This window comes from Somniosus microcephalus, chromosome 16, assembly GCF_052327205.1.
Source record: "Somniosus microcephalus isolate GS21.2 chromosome 16, FLI_Smic_1.0, whole genome shotgun sequence".
Lineage (NCBI taxonomy): Eukaryota > Metazoa > Chordata > Chondrichthyes > Squaliformes > Somniosidae > Somniosus > Somniosus microcephalus.
This window is the reverse complement of record NC_141002.1, coordinates 52,050,321-52,066,917: the sequence shown is the minus strand read 5'-3', so window position 1 is coordinate 52,066,917 and position 16,597 is coordinate 52,050,321. Positions and strand designations below refer to the sequence as shown.

Below are 16,597 nucleotides of genomic sequence, written 5' to 3'. Positions count from 1 at the left end.
AACATTTTTACAGTTATATTCAGAAAAAGAGGGTAGTCAGTATCAATTTTGGCCCCTTAAAATCTGATATCGATGATAGTGTCAATGATAATAAGGAATGGCGGACATGTTGAATAATTACTTTGAGTCAGTACTTACAGTAAAGGAAGAGGATAGCATGCCAGAAATCCCAAGGAAATGAATAATTAAACAGGATTGGGGACTCAATAAAATTAACCATAAGTAAACAACAGTAATGAAGAAAATAATGGCATAAAGAGTGACAAATCCCCAGGACCAGATGGTTTCCATCCCTGGGTTTAAAGGAAGTAGGTGAGCACATTACAGATGCCCTAATTATAATCTTCCAAAGTTCTCTCAATTCAGGAACCGTTCCTTTAGATTGGAAAATTGTGCAAGTCACTCCGTTATTTAACAATGGCGAGAGAGGGAAACCCAGGAATTATAGATTAATTAGCCTTAAAATTTTCAAGGAGTTCAGCCACCCTTAAATTACTAGGCGTTAAAATTCGGTTGATTTGCGCCTCATTAGTGCCAACGGGGCGCAAAGCAACAAGCGCCTGGGTGCGGCACCACAACGCCTCACATGAAATTCAGCGGGAGGTTAACGGCGGCGGTAACTGTTAGCGCCCCGCGGCGCTGCACCACCGGCGATGACGTCATCACTGTGCGCAGCGCTCCGGCCGCGATCTTTGGTAGCGTCCCCTGACTTACCGCTGGACACTATGCCCGACGGGGTCAGGGAGGCCTACCTGTGGCCGGGGCGCTGCAAATTAAAGGGGAGGTGCCGGACGGCCATTTTTGATGCTGGCCGTCTGCCAGCACCTGCCCCCTCTGCCGTCCCCGGCCTCCTCTGCAGCCCCCCCGCAGAGTGCCGGCTGCGCTCCATGAGCCCAGCACTTCTCTTGACTGCTGGGCTCTTTTGCCGGCACTCCAATCCCTGGTGGCCCAACTGGACCCCGGTTCGCGCTGCGCTAGGCCCCTCCCCTTTAAGAAGGAGAGGAAGGCCTGCAGTACCGTGGCATGATGTGCCACAGCGCATGGCGCTGTAGCACATAGCGGCACGATATTCACTCACAGCACCTCAAAAGGGAGGCTGGGCGCTTCCAGTAGCACCCCACTTCCCTCTTGGTGTGCTACCAGTGAATTTTGGCTGTGTGGATGCTAATTTTGTAGCGCCCCAGTGAAGTTAGCGCCCCAAAGGGGGCGCAACTCAATTTTTCCCCCTTAGAGTCTATAATTAAGGTTAGGTGGCTGAACACCTTGAAAATTTTCAGTTGATCAGTGGGAGCCAGCATGGATTTGTGAAAGGTAGGTCATGCCTGACAAACCTGATTGAATTTTTTGAGGAGGTGACTAAAGTAGTGGACAGAGGAATGTCCATGGATGTTATTTATATGGACTTCCAGAAGGCAAGTCCCTCAAAAGAGACTGTTAACTGTTAACTAATGTAGAAGCCCATGGAATTGCAAATTATTGACCTGGTTAGGAAATTGGCTGAGCGGCAGGAGACAGGCAGTAGGGATAATGGATAGGTGCTCTAATTGGCAGGATGTGACGAGTGATGTCCTGCAGGGATCTGTGTTGGGGCCCCAACTATTCACAGTACAGGTAGACTACCCTTTATCCGGACTTCCGAAAACCGAAACCCTCTAAAAACCGAAGGTTTTTTCGTTCAGCGTAAGTCGTGCGCACGACTTACGCTGAACGAAAAAACCTTCGGTTTTTAGAGGGTTCCGGTTTCAGAAGTTCGGATAAAGGGTAAGTCGTGCGCACGACCCCCCGCGGACCCCCGCCGACCCCCCCGCGGACCCCCGCGGACCCCGACCCCCGCCGACCCCGCCGACCCCGACCCCCGCCGACTTACGCTGAGCGTCAGCGTAAGTCGTGCGCACGACCCCCCGCGGACCCCCGCCAACCCCCCCGCCGGCCCCGACCCCCGCCGACCCCCCCGCGGACCCCCACCGACCCCCCCGCCGACCCCCGCCGACCCACCTTCCGAAATCCGAAATTCTCCGAAAACCGAAACACGGCTGGTCCCGAGGTTTTCGGATAAAGGATAGTCTACCTGTATTTATTAAAGCCTCAGGTGATGGCTTAGAAAGCCATATATCCAAATTTGCTGATGAGACAAAGATAGGCGGCATTGTAGGCAGTGTAGAGGAAGGCATAAAATTACAAAGGGATATCGATAGATTAACTGACTGGGCAAAACTGTGGCAAATGGATTTCAATGTAGGCAAATATGAGGTCATTCACTTTGGACCTAAAAGGATTAAACAGGGTACTTTCTAAATGGTGAAAAGCTTAAAACAGTGGAGGTCCAAACTTTCTGTGGCAAGTTTAGTTCATATCTACCGTGCCTTACAGCACCTTTATGCCATTCAATGTATTCCAATGGTGAGACAGTCAGCGAGATGCCATTTTCACAAAGCTAACGGGAGAGCGGTGCATCTCGGACAGCAATTTTGGATTTTTGAGTTTAACCGCATAACTACCCCTCCCCTGAAGTTGCTGTACCATTTGCACATAAATAACAGTGAGCACCCTTAATCTCACGATAGCAAAATACTGCAGATGCTGGAAATCCGAAATAACAACAGAAAATGCTGGAAAAACTCAGCAGGCCAGGCAACATCCGTGGAGAGAAAATAGAGTCGACGTTTCAGGGCAAACCCTTTGGCAAGACCCTTAATCTCACTGTCATTTTGACAGCAAAATCTGGGGCCATGACTTCAAAGGACATGACTTTGTGAGGAGATTCACTGCGGCTCTGCAACAGTTCTACCTTCCCCCTTTTAAGGGATTTCAGCACCTGTTGCAAACAATTCCAGTATCATCTAAAATGCCTCCCTGCAACAGTGGCGATTTTAGCCAGTGTTTGGGGCTTTTCCCTGCGGGTTTCAGTGAGCGGCTGTGACCCAGATGGAGAGGAACACACTTTAATTTACAAGCACAATATGCTCCTGCATTAAATATCAAAGAAAGGATTCTATTGTGCTGAATTTCAATTCTTCATATTCAGTCTCAGCTTCAAAAGCTGGAGGGGGGAATTATTAGATAAAGCACTTTCAAATAACAGCTAGAATGATCTGTTCAGTTTTAAAGTGGAAAACAGGATATGGTCAAATACCTTTAGTAATATTAACAGGAGCCAATAGGAGGCATAGGAAATTAAGTTGGGCATATAAAGGGTAAGCAGTTTGCTAGGGAAAATGTTGGGCCTATTAACGACCCAAAGGGAAATCTTCATATAGAGGCAGAGGACATGGCAAAAGTTTTAAATGAATACTTTGCATCTGTCTTCACAAAGGAAGCAGCTAAGGTGAATGTTACACTAAAACAGGAGAGGGAAGTTATGGACAGGATAATAATAGATAGAGAAGACGTACTAAAACGATTAGCATTACTGAAAGTCGGTAAGTCACCTGGTCCAGATGGAATGCATCCTAGGTTGTTGAAAGAAGCAAAGGTAGAAATAGCAGAGGGATTGGTCACAATCTTTCAATCCTCATCGGGTACAGGAGTAGTGCTGGAGGACTAGAGGGTTGCTAATGTTATACCATTTCTAAATAAACTTTCATTTGGAAAGGCATGGGCTAATCAAGGAGCAGCAGCACGGATACATTAAAGTTTCAAATTCTTTGATGAGGTACAGAGAAGGTTGCTCAAGGTAGTGCAGTAGATGTTGTATATATGGACTTTCGGAAGGCATTCGCAGCGACAGTATTTATGTGACTGGTCCAGTTAAGTTTCTAGTCAATGGTGACCACCCAGGGTGTTGATGGTAGGGATTCGACGATGGTAATGTCATTGAATGTCAAGGGGAGGTGGTTAGACTCTCCCTTGTTCAAGATAGTCATTGTCTGGCATAACCAGCCAATACGTTATGCACCTTTACAGTGGGAAGTCCATGGCTGCAGTACTTTTCACAAGGTCTCTTTAACTGGCCTTTAATGAGATACCAGCAGGTTAAACTTGACAACTTGACTTAAGCCTGGAACTTTTGTTACTGTTCAAAACTCTGCCTGATAAATGGTAGGAATGTTAGGAAAAGTCTAGAACCAGACGAACCCTTCGGTAGCGCAACCTCAAAAAATGTCTGCATTAATGCTCAATTTGTGTGTGAGATAAATCTAAGAGGAATTTCACTCCTGTGAACTCTGTTTTCCAAGTGATCACGAGTTATGTGGACAGCTAGCCTCTGCAGTTATCCTGTGTATACCTGTAGTTAACCTAAAGCTTTGGGGAATTTCAAAGGAAGTTTTATCCTGAAGCACTTTTATTTTTTCCTCTTCTAATTCTTAAGGCTCCCATCAGCCTTCCTGTATCTCACACGAGTGGCAATTTTACAGATTTGACCCAAACTGGATGTTGGTAGGTTATTCAATCATGGAGGGTGAGGCAGCTGATTTTGCCTTCACTGAACGTCCACACACATGCATTTTTCTGAAAGAGTTACTGGATAGTGATAAGATTTGGGAACCCTCTGATTCCTCTCCCCATCTCAACTCTGGAGCCCAAACTGCTGCCCTGCTGGAGATCAACTAACTCAACTTAGACCAGGAATTAAATCAAAGAGCTTCAGAGCAGTGCCTTCACCCACCAGGTCATTGGGGGAACTATAGGAGGAATCTTCAATACACTTTCATGCGAATGGATAATAAGATGGCAACCTGACAGTGACCATCAAATCAAAAATACACTTACATCCCTGTTAAATATTACCTGCCTTTGTTTCATGATGAGCTTTTTAATGGTTTCTGTGCTGAACAAAAACACTTTGTTCTGGGATTCTGTTCACAATGGCCCAGATATTCCGATCTCTACGGGTGTGTACGCACTGTGTACCCACCTGTAGGGACATCGGAAATGCCGGTTTTAGACATGCACAGTGCATGCACTGAAAACCGGCATTTCCAATCTGTCAAGAATGGTCTTGACAGATCCTTCGGCTGCCCTGGAGAAGGGCCTCTGCGGGCAGATAGTTCCGCTTTCTGGAGACCCTCCGCCCGCAGAAAACCCCTACAATTCTTACGCCTGGTAAAAGGCATAAGGCCTGCTTTTACCAGGCTAAGAGTTGAAAAAAGTTTTTTAAAAATTCACTGATGTATCATTTAAAAATACTTTTAAAAAAGGTAAGTTTATTTTTAGCCCTGTAAAACACTTTAATTATTTTTTTCCAAAAATTAAATTTTTGTTTAAAATATTTAATTTATTGTAATTTCAAGTCATTTTAAAAATGTGATTTAAAAAAAAATTATTTAAAGTTTTACTATGTTTTTGGGGTGATCTCCATTCATATATTTGACAGGTCTTCTTGTCAAGAGTATGAAGGGAGATTCCCTTCTCCCATTGGCTCCCCATGGCCCACATGATCCCAGGGACGCTTGCGAACTGCCTGTGCCTCTGGGATACGTGGGCCCTGCGCACTTGGAGTTCGAGAGGCCCAGGAGCGGAAGTGTGTGCGTCCCGGGAGCCCTCAGGTAAGGGCGTAGATTTTTTCCAGATCGGAGACTTCCGCACGCGGGAAGCCTCCGGTCGGAAAATACGGCCCATTGTGTTTGAAAATAGTTAACTAGCTCCTGATGACTAGAACGGGGAGAGATCACAATCAGAGGGGATTTAGAAACAGTTATTGGGCGATGCTGCCCCTTTGTCTTGAAGTCTTGTTCTGGGCCCAAGCTGTCACCTTGATTCCATTTCAGAGGTCAGAGGCAGCTGGAGACCGTGGCGATTTTAGCTGCCCGGCCTTCTTTAAATGCCACTGGTCCACTTTGCACCCGGAATTGGTGTGAAGAGGGCACAGAGCAGCTGCCAGCTGGCAAAGGTCAGACAGACAAGGGTCAAATGCCGCCCTCCAGGTAAATGGTGAGAGGGGTTTCGGGAGAGTCTCGTGGGAGGGAAGAGGGGACTCCGGGGCTGGGGAGGCCACAATATTCCTTGTAGGGCCTGAAGGAGCATTCCTGCTTCTCCTGCTTCCATACAGGAAAGTTTTAGACACTACCAGAGGGCATCTTCTGTCTTCAGACCAAGTGCAGACCTGCTTCTGCCTCGCAAGAAAGCCTCGGGAGCCTCCTCGCTCAAGCTCCGGTTAAAATTGCATCGGGGGTCCTTGACATATAGGAGCTCGTCGTAGAAGTGGTAGAATGAGTAAACCTTTTTAAAAAGGCACCATGGGTTGACACTTGGGTGACTAATTAACTGAAGCAACTGATTGTGTTTGGCTGCACATTAGAATCTACATTACTTTGGCACCTTGGTCTGCAGTGTGTTAATAGAGCAGCTTATGAGCAGGCCTAGTTGGGAAGTCATGGATGTGAAAATTGGCAGAATGATTTCAGTGTTAGAGAATGCTAATGTTACTAAAATGTATTAGATTATGAACACTAAATATGTGGCGAGCATTTTTGCCGGTCAGTTGCAGTACCATATTTCTAACACTAGGTGGCAATAATGCACTTCCTAACTAGAATAATGAGCATACTTTCAGCATCCAGTGCGACAGCCACTTGGCAACAACTGGACCATTGTGAAAGCCAATAATTATACCGCGGTTACTGTTCGCAACAAAGGGTTGTTAGTCCTTCAACAATAACTTCCATGTGATTCAGGCTCGAGTGATTTATTCAACAACAAGTTTTAATATATATTGAGGAGCAAAGGGATCTGGGAGTACAAATACACAAATCACTAAAAGTCGCGACGCAAGTTAATAAGGCCATAATAAAGCAAACCAAGCACCTGGGTTTATTTCTAGAGGGATAGAATTGAAAAGTAGAGATGTTACGCGAAACTTGCTTCGTACCTTGGTTAGTCAATTCAAGATGGCGACCGAAGCGGTCCGGAGCTAAGCGCTCTCCTGCTTCGGATGGCCCGCAGCCCCCGCCGCCCGCTCCCGATGCCGGAGCGATGTGTTCGGCGAGTCGGGCGGAGGCAGCGCAGCAGCGGGAAGCGGCAGCAGCAGCCACGAAGACCCGCTTCGGCACGTCGCCCAGCAGCTCCTCGTCGTGAATTTCTGTTTTGGACTAGGAGGAGGGGAGCTGGGCATGGCGGTTGGAGGCCGGATGTGAGCGTGAGAGGCAGGCCCCGGGCCATTGCAAATTTGAACTGGCGACAGTGCGGGAATCTCGCAGTTCAAGGGGAAGGAGGGAGAGCCGGGCATGGAGACCTGAGGCCAGACGGTGAGCGTGAGAAGAAGGACACCATATTGTGGAGCCGGCAACAGGGAGGAGGAGTCCGCGGAGATGGAGCGGCTGATGGACATCATGTTCCCACTGCCATTGGACGCAATTGAATTGACTTTTACTGAACATGGCGCTGTAGAATAGCGACGTGTCTCTGTGAGCTCCCACAGCCTGTTGTGGAAATGATCGGGGAGTAAAAACATTCCATTGTAGTAATACATATGGCAAATAAAATTGATTTGATTTGATTTGACCACACTGTGCACAGTTCTGGTTGTCATCATATTATAAAAAGGATATAGAGGCACTGCAGAGGGTGCAAAAAAGATTTACTACAACAACAAAAACTTGTATTTATATCGTGCCTTTAACGTAGTAAAACGTCCCAAGGTACTTCACAGGAGTATTAAACGACAAAAGAATTTGACACCGATCCACATAAGGATAAATTAGGGCAGGTGACCAAAAGCTTGGTCAGAGGTAGGTTTTAAGGAGCATCTTAAAGGGGGAAAAAGAGGTAGCGAGGCGGAGAGGTTTAGGCAGGGAATTCCAGAGCTTAGGGCCTAGACAACAGAAGGCACGGCCACCAAAGGTTGAGCGATTATAATCAGTGATGCTCAAGAGGGCAGAATTAGAGGAGCGCAGGTATCTCGGGGGGGGGGGGGGGGGGGTTGTGGGGCTGAAGGAGATTATAGCGATAGGAAGGGGCGAGGCCATGGAGGGATTTGAAAACAAGGATGAGAATTTTGAAATCGAGGCTGATGATAGAACTGCAAGGTTTAACCTATCAGGAAAGGATGAACAGACTGGGTCTCTTTTCTCTTAAAAATAAAAGGCTAAGGGGTGACCTAATAGAGGTCTTTAAAATTATGAAAGGTTTTGATAGATTAGACACAAAGGGGGTAATTTTTCAGGGGGTCAGCGGACGTGTTCAGTGGTGGGTCGGGTGGGAAAAAATTTTTTGACAGTGGGTCAGGAATCTGCTGTCAATCCGCCGCCATGGGATTTTCCCAGATGTCGGATCTGTCAGTGCTGAACAGACCCAACACACAGTGGTGGGGGAGGCAATTTAGGTCATTATGACCTTGTTAACAGCCACTTAAAATGTATCTTGAGCTCACCTTTAAATTTTACGAGGTCGCCCACGGAATCCACGCTGCTCGGGGATCATGACAGGTAAGCAGGTCGGGAGTTGTATGACCATGGAATCATCTCATTACTTGACAGCTGCAAATGTGCTATAAAAGCTCCCATCTCACAGCTGTTCACTTTCCAAGCTCAGAAGCTGTTGCTTACTGCATTTGGAAGACAGATTGAGCTTTATGCAGGTTGCATGTGTTTGGAGTAAACTCTGTATCCAGTGTCACCTCATTGGAACAACCTCTCTTACCATTGACAGATCACTTCTGTCATCTCAAGTTCACCTGCCATCTATTACATCAGCATCGGTGCCCTTGAAACTATCTCACCTTGGTCCTCGGAATCCCACCACGATCTGCCCCAACACCAGCAGCACCAGGTACACCAGCAGCACCAACAACAACACCAACCTCCTCCGCAATCAACTGATGCTGCACAGGACACAGGGCATCAGCACCCGACTACATTGCTGCCCGGTAGGCCAAGAATGGCCTCACCATCACCAGATTTACTTCACTTGATGCTGTACACCCTGGCTGCCACATGATGCGCCAGGTTGGCACAACCCCACAACACCATAAAGCATCCCTACAATGCTCAAGCCATTTCTTTCACACTCATCACCATTGTGGGGGATACCGTTATGTTTCACCATTCACTGCAACTCACTAAGCCACTTCCAAAGGTGCACACAAATCTGTCCAAGAACCCAAAGTGTTGAAAATAAAGATTTCAACGTTTGACACCACATTAACAGAAACTTCACATGGACATTGGCTAAATCTCTCAAGTGGCTACCCTTGTGTGTTAATTGGTATGATTGCACTAGGATGAGGGTGAGTGTGAGGGGTGGCTAGTGAGATGGGGAAGTGATAATGTAGATAAAGAGAGAGGGATGGGTGGAGGTGCAAGGTAAGTTGGTGTGAGTAAGGATGTGCATGAGTAGGGTAGGGAAGGCAGAGTGATGGGAATGTGATGAGAGGCACAGCAGGATGAGGTTGAGTGTGGCTTTGCAGTAACGTTTCGTGATCTACTGAGATAATTGAAAGGTTTGCAGCACTGCACCCAGGTCCTCCTGACCACATCCCTGCTTGTATTCTCCTGTGCAATGTGCAACCAGGCTGCGTGGTGCCCTGGGGAGGTGTCTTCTGCCCATTGGAAGGAAAGAGAACCTCCCTGCGTGCTGTGACTCCCTCCATAAGCATATGGAGGGAGTCATGGGAGAGCCTGGGTGCAGCCGTGCACCTCTGTGCAGTGCTTGTCAGTGTTTGCAGCACCTCAATGCTGTAGAACACTGACAGCACAAATGTCAAAACCAATTTGCACATCGTCCCTTAAAGGAACCGGCTGATGACACATCATCGAATGACGTCATCAGACCCGCTTCCTTCAATTGGCCGGGAAATGCGCTGGACGGGCTTAACAAGCCCAATCATCATAAAATCATTTCACAGAGTGGGCTGGAGCCAGCAGCAAAGTCGGGACCCGCCACCGACCCCGACCACACCAAACCCACCTCAATAGGGGAAATGGTGGCCAGAGAGTGTGTTTCCATTTGTTGGGAAGAGCAAAACTAGAGGCCATCAATATAAGATCGTCACCAAGAAATCAAATAGGGAATTCAGAAGGAACTTCTTTACCCAGAGAGTGGTGAGAATGTGGAACTCGTTACCGCAGGGTATAATTGAGGTGAATAGTTTAGATACATTTAAGGGGAGGCTAGATAAGCCTATGAGGGAGAAGGGAATAGAGGGTTATGCTGATAGATTTAGATGAGGAAGGCTGGGAGGAGGTTCGAGTGGAGCATAAATGCTGGCTTGGACTGGTTGAGCTGAATGGCCTGTTTCTATGCTGTATATTCTATGTAATTGACTCAACAGTGTAATAAGACAACTATCTTCAGATTACATTAAATGACAAACAAGAAATACAAACTGGCTGCTAGGCCTGGACTGATCAGACCTGACTCTCCAGGCTGTGAACTTCCGCCCACTCCTAGCATTCCAACTTTCAAAGGGAAAAGTTCTATCTTTATACTATTTGACTGCCTTAGGCTGCATGTATTCATCTTCTGTTCTTATCTTCTGGTCAGGAACTATCCCATCATTTTAGCTCTGCTTTAGCGGATGCTGGTGGCCCCATTCTCTTATCTTGGCTAGAGACACAGTCTGTACCTCTTAGGAATGCGTAAGACTATGTTATCAAAGCATTAGTTATTTATGGCTGGCAACGACTGCAAGTGAGTGCAGCTTCCCATGTTGGATATATGGGTCTCCCAGCACCCAGCTTTGTTATCTAGGTAAGGGTCACCTCTTGATCTGGGAGTTACAGCTAAAGGGAACTTCAGCATTCTCTGTCTCTAAACTTCCTTTGTTCACAAGCACCAAGAACAAGATTCAATCCCCACCCCCTTACTCCACATTGCTCTCTGGCTAAAATGTTAATGCAAAGCTTGACCATTTAAGGCACTTTAAAATATTCTAATGTAGGTATTCGGGTTCACCTATGTAGGTATTGGACGAATTCCTACTTAATAATCGAGTTCGACTCCAGGAGAACAATCAAAAAGGTTTTTAATGCAGGAACAGAGGAATTCAAACAGGTTGCTGAGCTCGGTACAGGAGAGCCATAAAATAGGTCTTCACCAGACGGAGACGCCACGAGGACTCAGTAGGCAGTCCCGTGGATTGCGTGATGACGTCATTGCATTCTTCCCGCGCTTGGGTAGTCATGTGACTTGCGTGATGATGTCATCGCGTTTGCCCGCGCTTGGGACGGTCACGTGATGTGCAACATGACGTCATCACGCTAACCCACGTCATTGCGTTCGCCCGCGCTCCCAAAGGAGGAAAGCCCCGCACTGGCTACATCGTTACATTAAAGGGAATTATGTACGGTAAGTAAGGGACACTCGGTGGTACCGCTACACTAACACAGTTATTGTCTTTGTGTTTCTTATCCTTACTTATCTACTGATTGGTCAGTAAAATAGATGAGGTGAAATCCTCATCATCCCTTAAGCTATTAGAATATTTTGTAAGTTTGTGTAATTAATGCAAAAGAAAATGCATTAAAGACAATTTGTTTTGCTTTTTCATTTTAGATTTGGATGCTTCAGATTGTCAAAAGTATACCCCCTCGTGAATGCAACATAATCCGTGTGCAGTCTTATACATTAAACACCGTGGTAAGAAATCATGTAAGTAGAGGAGAAAAAGTCTTCCCTCTTGTAGAGCAATCTAGAACACAAGGGACAGATCCATAGAATTCGAGCCAAGCGGTTAAAAGTACAGTAAATCCAGTAAAAATGACTTGACATAAAAAGATTTTAAGAATATTTAAATCACTGTCCCTGACAGCAAAGGTGCAAAATCGATGGAGGTGATTAAAAGGGAGATAGATAGTTCAGAAGTAACAATATTAGGGGATGTGAAGAAAAGGAAGGGAATTGGTACTAAAAAGATAGTAGCCCTAGTTAACAAAATGATGGAGTACACTCGATGGGCTGAATCAGCTAATTCTTTTACTATGTTCCTAAATAACAAAAGGTCCAACGATCTATAGGAATATTAGCATTACTTTTGCTTTAATTAAAGGACTTTAAACACTACATAAACTAGCATGTGTTTGTTAAAGTCTGCGACCTTTATGACCTTGAAAGGCCTCAGTGAAACATATACAGATTGCAAATTTTGCTGATCCTCCCCTTCCTCACTTACCTTGCTGTATCCATGGGTCCCCAGCAACAGCCCGACCTCCGGCCAATTTCCACTCCCACCCACCACCTGCGGGCAGGCAATTAAGGCCCAGGGCTTAAACTCTCTCGGGCCTCAAACTCTGGGGGCCGGACAGGGGCTGTTCTCCCACACCTTCAAATAAGGGACGAATCTTTAATCCTGTACCCATCCCACTGCGGCCTACAAAACAATGAACTCCCTCTCTTCAACCTGATTTTAACTCAGCAGGACTCCAGGGTTCGTGAGTTGAAGCGTACAGCAAACCGCCTGGTCCCCCAGAGGTTAAGGTTCGGGACATTTGAACTCCCGACCTTCATTAACATTTCAGGACACTGACACCTGCCCGAAGCTGACAGTAATGACATCAGCACCGGCAGGCAGAAGTCAAAATCCGTGCCGGGAAGGAGGGGAGGTCTCAGGCCACACTGGGGGCCCACGGAAACGGTCCTCGGCAAGGCATGTAAAGAATGGGGGCAGGAGCAGGAACGTCCTTGATCGGGTGGAGTTGGGTGGGAGGGCAGGGGGTGTGTAGTGTGGGGCAGGGCAGGGCCAAGGTATCTTCTCCTGCTCCTCCTGGTCCACAAGGAACCTTTAAAAAAAATAAAAAAAACACTTATCTGGGCCTCCTGACAGGCCTGGATTCTGGGCTTGAGACTATGCAGCCTTTATTCGGGCCTACGATGATGTCATCGGAATGCGACTTTACCAATTGTAGAACTTCCATTGCTGCCCTGGCTGAGTTCAGCAGACTCAGCACAGGTCAAAGGTTGAACTTGGGATCTGTCACCATATTGAACTGGAGATCTGTCACCATATTGAACTGGGGATCTGTCACCATATTGAACTGGGGATCTGTCACTATATTGAACTGGGGATCGGTCACTATATTGAACTGGGGATCTGTCACTATATTGAACTGGGGATCTGTCACCATATTGAACTGGGGGATCTGTCACTATATTGAACTGGGGATCTGTCACTATATTGAACTGGGGATCTGTCACCATATTGAACTGGGGATCTGTCACTATATTGAACTGGGGATCTGTCACTATATTGAACTGGGGATCTGTCAGCATATTGAACTGGGGATCTGTCAGCATATTGAACTGGGGATCTGTCACCATATTGAACTGGGGATCTGTCACTATATTGAACTGCGGATCTGTCACAATATTGAACTGGGGATTTGTCACTATATTGAACTGGGGATCTGTCAGCATATTGAACTGGGGGATCTGTCACTATATTGAACTGGGGATCTGTCATTATATTGAACTGGGGATCTGTCACCATATTGAACTGGGGATCTGTCACTATATTGAACTGGGGATCTGTCACTGTATTGAACTGGGGATCTGTCGCCATATTGAACTGGGGATCTGTCACTATATTGAACTGGGGATCTGTCACTATACTTAACGGGGGATCTGTCACCATATTGAACTGGGGATCTGTCACTATATTGAACTGGGGATCTGTCACTATATTGAACTGGGGATCTGTCACTATATTGAACTGGGGATCTGTCACCATATTGAACTGGAGATCTGTCACTATATTGAACTGCGGATCTGTCACCATATTGAACTGGAGATCTGTCACCATATTGAACTGGGGATCTGTCAGCATATTGAACTGGGGGATCTGTCACCATATTGAACTGGAGATCTGTCACCATATTGAACTGGGGATCTGTCAGCATATTGAACTGGGGGATCTGTCACCATATTGAACTGGGGATCTGTCACTATATTGAACTGGGGATCTGTCAGCATATTGAACTGGGGGATCTGTCACTATATTGAACTGGGGATCTGTCACCATATTGAACTGGGGATCTGTCACTGTATTGAACTGGGGATCTGTCACCGTATTGAACTGGGGATCTGTCACTATATTGAACTGGGGATCTGTCACTATACTGAACTGGGGATCTGTCACCATATTGAACTGGGGATCTGTCACTATATTGAACTGGGGATCTGTCACTATATTGAACTGGGGATCAGTCACCATATTGAACTGGGGATCAGTCACCATATTGAACTGGGGGATCTGTCACTATATTGAACTGGGGATCTGTCACTATATTGAACTGGGGATCGGTCACTATATTGAACTGGGGATCGGTCACTATATTGAACTGGGGATCGGTCACTATTGAACTGGGGATCGGTCACTATATTGAACTGGAGATCTGTCACTATATTGAACTGGAGATCTGTCACTATATTGAACTGGGGATCGGTCACTATATTGAACTGGGGATCTGTCACTATATTGAACTGGGGATCTGTCACTATATTGAACTGGGGATCTGTCACCATATTGAACTGGAGATCTGTCACTATATTGAACTGGAGATCTGTCACTATATTGAACTGGGGGATCTGTCACCATATTGAACTGGGGATCTGTCACCATATTGAACTGGGGATCTGTCACTATATTGAACTGGGGGATCTGCCACTATATTGAACTGGGGATCTGTCACTATATTGAACTGGGGATCGGTCACTATATTGAACTGGGGATCTGTCACCATATTGAACTGGAGATCTGTCACTATATTGAACTGGGGATCTGTCACCATATTGAACTGGGGATCTGTCACCATATTGAACTGGGGATCTGTCACTATATTGAACTGGAGATCTGTCACTATATTGAACTGGGGATCTGTCACCATATTGAACTGGGGATCTGTCACCATATTGAACTGGGGATCTGTCACCATATTGAACTGGGGATCTGTCACTATATTGAACTGGGGGATCTGTCACTATATTGAACTGGGGATCTGTCACTATATTGAACTGGGGATCTGTCACTATATTGAACTGGGGATCTGTCACCATATTGAACTGGGGGATCTGTCACTATATTGAACTGGGGATCTGTCACTATATTGAACTGGGGATCTGTCACTATATTGAACTGGGGATCTGTCACTATATTGAACTGGGGATCTGTCACTATATTGAACTGGGGATCTGTCACCATATTGAACTGGGGATCTGTCACCATATTGAACTGGGGATCTTTCACCATATTGAACTGGGGATCTGTCACTATATTGAACTGGAGATCTGTCACTATATTGAACTGTGGATCTGTCACTATATTGAACTGGGGATCTGTCACTATATTGAACTGGAGAGCTCTCACCATATTGAACTGGGGGACCTGTCACCATATTGAACTGGGGATCTGTCACCATATTGAACTAGGGATCTGTTACTGTATTGAACTGGGGATCTGTCACTGTATTGAACTGGGGATCTGTCACTGTATTGAACTGGGGGATCTGTCACTATATTGAACTGGGGATCTGTCACCATATTGAACTGGGGATCTGTCACCATATTGAACTAGGGATCTGTCACTATATTGAACTGGAGATCTGTCACTATATTGAACTGGGGATCTGTCACTATATTGAACTGGGGATCTGTCACCATATTGAACTGGAGATCTGTCACCATATTGAACTGGGGGATCTGTCACTATATTGAACTGGGGATCTGTCACTATATTGAACTGGGGATCTGTCACTATATTGAACTGGGGAATCTGTCACTATATTGAACAGGGGATCTGTCACTATATTGAACTGGGGATCTGTCACTATATTGAACTGGGGATCTGTCACTATATTGAACTGGGGATCTGTCACTATTGAACTGGGGATCTGTCACCATATTGAACTGGGGATCGGTCACTATATTGAACTGGGGGATCGGTCATTATATTGAACTGGGGATCTGTCACCATATTGAACTGGGGATCTGTCACTTTATTGAACTGGGGATCTGTCACTATATTGAACTGGGGGATCTGTCACTATATTGAACTGGAGATCTGTCACCATATTGAGCATACCTGAATGTGTTACTCTCTGCGCTCCAGATACTTAAATGGTTTGTGCAGATAAAATTACCCCATTTAAAAGTGTGAGATGCATTTGGCACACAATAAGGTTGTGTCATCTCACAAATAATTCCAGAAAGTAAATGGCAGCAAGTAAATCTGTGCTGAAACCCTAACAATGTGTGTGTAGTGGGGAGGTGGCCGGGTGTATCCTAGTGTAAGTGCCGGGATGTACCAGTGGCCTCTGCCACTGACCATGCCAGATTTTGCGAGGTCAGGGGAAGGGACTGCGAATAAAAGGTCTTTAGCAGGTCGGGGGTGCTTCGGAGGTGTCCCAATACCAAAATGGCCAGAAATCACAACAGATTTGAAGGTTAAGAGGAGATTTAATAGAGGTGTTCACAATGAAGGGTTTTGATAGCGTAAATAAGGAGAAACTGTTTCCAGTGGCAGAAGGCTCAGTAACCAGGGGGCACAGATTTAAGATAATTGGCAAAAGAACCAGGGGGAAGAGGAGGAGAAATATTTTTACAGTGAGTTGTTATGATCTGGAATGCATTGCCTGAAAGGGTGGTGGAGCAGATTTAATAGTAACTTTCAAAAGGTATTTAGATACTTGAAAAGGAAAAAAAAATGCAGGGCTATGGGGAAAGTGCAGCG

General features: G+C 46.0%; 1 long non-coding RNA gene across 1 annotated transcript in view; it reads left to right on the top strand.

The window, feature by feature from the left end:
- The first annotated feature begins 5,409 nt into the window (after positions 1-5,409).
- The window catches only part of LOC147106170 (uncharacterized), a 49,296-nt gene continuing 38,108 nt past the window's right edge, over positions 5,410-16,597 (top strand). Inside the window, exons 1-2 of the long non-coding RNA XR_015081376.1 lie at positions 5,410-5,486; positions 11,431-11,526. This is a non-coding gene — a long non-coding RNA (uncharacterized LOC147106170). The remainder of the gene's footprint in view (positions 5,487-11,430; positions 11,527-16,597) is intronic.